The sequence below is a fragment of the Metopolophium dirhodum genome, chromosome 1, assembly GCF_019925205.1.
Source record: "Metopolophium dirhodum isolate CAU chromosome 1, ASM1992520v1, whole genome shotgun sequence".
Taxonomy (NCBI): Eukaryota; Metazoa; Arthropoda; class Insecta; order Hemiptera; family Aphididae; genus Metopolophium; species Metopolophium dirhodum.
Window position 1 is genome coordinate 149,926,470 of NC_083560.1, and position 5,000 is coordinate 149,931,469.

The 5,000-nt window shown below is 61.1% G+C and overlaps 1 non-coding gene and 1 pseudogene across 1 annotated transcript; both read right to left on the reverse strand.

Moving 5' to 3' along the window:
- LOC132937738 (large subunit ribosomal RNA) overlaps positions 1-4,061 on the reverse strand; it is an 8,100-nt pseudogene extending 4,039 nt beyond the window's left edge.
- A 369-nt stretch (positions 4,062-4,430) lies between these two features.
- LOC132937763 (5.8S ribosomal RNA) lies at positions 4,431-4,588 on the reverse strand. Its single transcript, XR_009663827.1, has one exon. It is a non-coding gene; the product is annotated as a 5.8S ribosomal RNA (ribosomal RNA).
- Between the last annotated feature and the right edge of the window lie 412 nt (positions 4,589-5,000).

Sequence of the window (5,000 nt, forward strand, 5' to 3'; positions counted from 1 at the left end):
GGTCTGCGACGGTGCCTGGATTCTTTCTCCATTCCGTGACGTTCCTCCTGTAACTCGCTGCTTTCAACGCTTTTGTGGTCGCGGGCCTGCGTCTTGCGCTATGCCCAGCGGCGGGGATGGTGCCCGCCGCGAATCGCCCTCCCGGCATTCGAACTCTACTGGCTCGGGAGTTTTTGCCGTATTCAATATACCACGCTGCTATTGCGTGGTTCGGATCGATAGACTGCTCGACTAGGCGCTGCGCTGCGGTAAGAAGCTTTAGTGCTCCGTGACCGGTCACGGTGGATAGCAAGTCCACCGCCTTTTGCGCTCCGCTCTGCGCTGCGCTCAAGTGATCTAATTCTCTCACTCGGTCATCCGCCGCCTCGACGCCGTCATCGCCGTCATACTGCGTCTCCACCTCGTTGGTCTCCGGTACCATCTCTACCCTTTCAGCTACGGGTGCTACCAGGTTTCCCTGTAATCCAGCTAGGAACATCGCGACTAGGTCGCGGTGGTCCTGCTGTTTCCTCCGCCCTTTGATCGAATCAGAGGTGCGGCTCTGGTATTTGAGCCTAAGCTCGCGGTTGATTCCGCCTGATGGTACACCATCGAAGACCAACTTGGCTTCCGACAAAGCAAACAGTCTTTTCTCCTCATCGGGCCAGCGGGGCTTTGACCGCTCGACCACGATCTGGTCATTGGCTCCTTCCCTATGGGCACTACTAATATGTACACCTACACCTATCTTGGTGGAAAACGTTCTTTGGCAGAACTGGCAGTCAAACGCGGGTGTAGCCGGATCATCGACCCCAGCTAGTTCCGCTCCAACACGGTTGTCCTCGGCCGCTGTTTGGGATCCGAGGACTATCCGAGGCTCTTTATTAGATGTCATTGTGTTGGAATAAGATAGGCTCCGTGGGACATGGCGGCCCCGCGGAGCCCGGAGTCGTCTCGGTCTGTACCGCCTTAGCGGCCCCGCTGCTCTTGGCCGACCTGAGACTAGACGAGCGGGTACTCGTCAATTACGCGGGTTTCCCGGGATGCGGAGCTTGATTCATGTACTCCGATCCGAGTTGGCGGGGTTGTCACCTGGCTCATTCCACGTGAACGGGCATTCACCCCGCGACGGCGGAGTGGCTGGGCTAGGAGGCAGTAGGACGACGCTATCGTACGTTTAAGCTGACCTTGTACCGTCGCCTCGGGCCTCTCGGCACCGTGGACAGCTTTAGCACTTTGCCCCACGGTACGCCTCCAGACGACGCCACTCATAATTGGGGCCCTAGGCCTTGTGCCTGATGAGGGCACCGCGGACGGGATTTCGCACGTTCCCCACGCGGGACTGACACCTGTCCCGCCACCGGCCGCCGCCGCGACCTGAACCCATCATCGTCTTAAAAGAGTCATAGTTACTCCTGCCGTTTACCCGCGCTTGCTTGAATTTCTTCACGTTGACATTCAGAGCACTGGGCAGAAATCACATCGCGTCAACACCCGTCCCGGGTTATCGCGATGCTTTGTTTTAATTAGACAGTCGGATTCCCCTGGTCCGTGCCAGTTCTGAGTTGACCGTTACATGGCTGTCGATCCGGCTACGCGACCGACGCCGCGGCGGCCGGACCGCCCGGTGACGGCGAACCGACACCAAGGCGATCGGCCGGCCGCGACGCGGCCAGCGACCGAAGCTCGGTGGTTCCACGGTCGGCGGACGGCGACGGGCCCGCGGCCGCCTCGAGGCTCCCGGTCCGAAGACCGGGCGCGCGGGCGACGGCCGGGGTGTCGCCAAAACCGCCTACGCTTCTACGACGACCCGAACCCGACAGCCACGCTCCTCAGAGCCAATCCTTATCCCGAAGTTACGGATCGGTTTTGCCGACTTCCCTTACCTACATTATTCTATGCGGCTAGAGGCTGCTCACCTCGGAGACCTGCTGCGGATATCGGTACGAACCGACGCGAAGACTCCGCGTGGCCCTCTCTCGAATTTTCAAGGTCCGCGTGGGGATCACGGACACCGCCGCAACGAGCGGTGCTCTTCGCGCTCGCGTCCCTATCGCCCGGCTAGAGGATTCCAGGGACGTACAACGCTCACAGAGAAAAGAGAACTCTACCCAGATCCCCCGGCGGCTTCTTCGAGTTCATTCTGGTTACCCAGACGAGACAAAAGAGCCCCGAACACTAGGGAGCGGTTCCGCGTCGGGTTCCGGAATACGAACCGGATTCCCTCTCGCCCCAAGGGCGATTCGAAAACGCCTTCGCCCGTGGTACGAGGATCTCTCCCCGGGCTTAGGATCGACTGACTCTTGGACAACGGCTGTTCACAAGAAACCCTTCTCCACGGCAGCCCCCGAGGGCCCCTCTCGAGTATTTGCTACTACCACCAAGATCTGCACCGACGGCGGCTCCAGGCGGTCTCGCGACCTGCCCTTCGACGCACACCGCCGCGCCTAACCTAACCTAACCGCCGCGAGCGACGACCGGCCCCACTATGCCGTCGACGGCCGAGTATAGGCACGACGCTCCAGCGCCATCCATTTTCAGAGCTAGTTGCTTCGGCAGGTGAGTTGTTACACACTCCTTAGCGGATTCCGACTTCCATGGCCACCGTCCTGCTGTCATCAGCAACCAACGCCTTTCATGGTCTCTGAATACGCGTCGATTTCGGCGCCTTAACTCGGCGTTCGGTTCATCCCGCAGCGCCAGTTCTGCTTACCAAAAATGGCCCACTAAGCGCCTAGGGTTCCGTCGCCGGCTTCGCACGCGGTTCACGCGGTGTACCAGGTAAAGCCGGCGATCTCACCCATTTATAGTTTGAGAATAGGTTGAGGTCGTTTCGGCCCCAATGTCCTCTAATCATTCGCTTTACCGTATGAGACATCCTCCGTGTTACGAGCGTGTTGTTACCGCGCCGTACAGCGCGGAGTCCCACCGGCGTCCGTACGCCCGCGAACGGGCGGGACACATCGGCGCCAGCTATCCTGAGGGAAACTTCGGATGGAACCAGCTACTAGATGGTTCGATTAGTCTTTCGCCCCTATACCCAGCTCAGACGATCGATTTGCACGTCAGAATCGCTGCGGACCTCCATCAGGGTTTCCCCTGACTTCATCCTGGCCAGGCATAGTTCACCATCTTTCGGGTACCAACGTGTGCGCTAAGGGTGCGCCCTCGGACGGCCGAAGCCGACCTGGCGAAGACGCCCCCGGACTGCGGACCAGCGCGACTTTGAACGCCGGTGGGTTCGGTCGCTAGGCCATCGTCCGCACCGTAAACGGTTCACTTTCATTGCGCCAAACGTGGTTTTTCGTAAGATCACCGTTGACTCGCGCACACGTTAGACTCCTTGGTCCGTGTTTCAAGACGGGTCGGAAAGTAGCCCGAAATCGTCGCCGACCGACGGGACCCCGCCTGCGACGGGGCCGCGTCGACGGTTCTTGCCGTCGGGCGAGCCGACCAGGAGCACCAGGGTTCGGCGCGAACGGTCACGCCGAAACGCAACCGCCGCGACGAACGCCACCCAAGCCCTTCGGCCGGCGCCCAACGGGTCGCGACGTCCGCTAACCGAGCGAAAGATCCGGCCGGCGGTTAGACCGACCGTGAATTCGCCCGGCGGGGACTCGCGGGCTCTGTCCGTTTACACCCGAACAGTTTCACGTTCTTATGAACTCTCTCTTCAAAGTTCTTTTCAACTTTCCCTCACGGTACTTGTAAACTATCGGTCTCGTGGCCGTATTTAGCCTTAGATGGAGTTTACCACCAACTTCGGGCTGCACTCTCAAGCAACCCGACTCGAAGGCGCGGTCCGATCCCGGAACGCTGTGACGGCCTCTACTGGCCTGGCACCATCTGCGGGCCATGGCCCCGTTCAAGGGAGACTTGGACCGTCACGTGCGCCCCGGCAACGAGGCCGGCCCGTACGCCACAACTCCCATAGGTGCCGCGACACAAAAGTGCGCGGCGGGATTCGGCGATGGGCTTTTCCCTGTTCGCTCGCCGCTACTAAGGGAATCACGGTTGTTTTCTTTTCCTCCGCTTATTAATATGCTTAAATCCGGCGGGTAGTCCCGCCTGATCTGAGGTCGGAACGTATCGGTTTTTTTTTTTTTAAATTACACGGCAGCCTGCGGTCCGCGCTCCGCCCGTACGGTGACCGTCCGCGTCCGCGTCTCGGAAGCCGGAGAGGTCCGTGGACTCTCAGCCGACCCGGCCGCGCTCTCGCGCGGCGGGCGGACGGGGACGTGCCGTTTGACGACGCGAGAACCCGTGACTGTTTGCCGTCACAACTTGGGCGGACGACCGGAGGCGGCCGCGCGAGCGCGGTTTTCCACGGTCGAACCGCCAATCTCGCACCACCGGAGCGGCCGACGGGCGGGCGGACAGTCCCCGGGAGGACTGCCGCCGCCGTCGGACGCCTGCCGGCGGCGCATCGGTCTGGCCGAGTATCCGGTATACGACCCTCAGACAGGCGTGGCCCGGGACCCGCGGGTCACCGAGGCCGCAATGTGCGTTCGACTGGTCGATGTTCGTATAACCTGCGGATTACACGACGACGCGCAGATAGCTGCGGTCTTCATCGATCCACGAGCCAAGTGATCCGCTGTTCGGGGTCGGGTGTTTTTTTTTGTCGACGAAACTTCTACCGGCCACGCGCCGTGCGCGGACGCACGGCGGGGCCCGTATGGTCTTTCGACGTTAACCATCTTTCGGTCGACGCTCGGTCGGGGGTCGCGGCGCGCGGGCGGTCGGCGAGCTAGTCGCGAGCGCACGCGGCCACGGGGTCGGATTAGGCGCGCGCGAGACCGGCAAGTGCTGCCGGTACCGCGGGCCCGTCTCTAATGATCCTTCCGCAGGTTCACCTACGGAAACCTTGTTACGACTTTTACTTCCTCTAAACGGCCGATTTCGGTCATCTTCGCGATCGCGCGACGACCCAGCCCCCGAGGGGGCCGAATAACGCGCGTCCACTCCGAAGACCTCAATGCGACCGTTCAATCGGTAGTAGCGACGGGCGGTGTGTACAA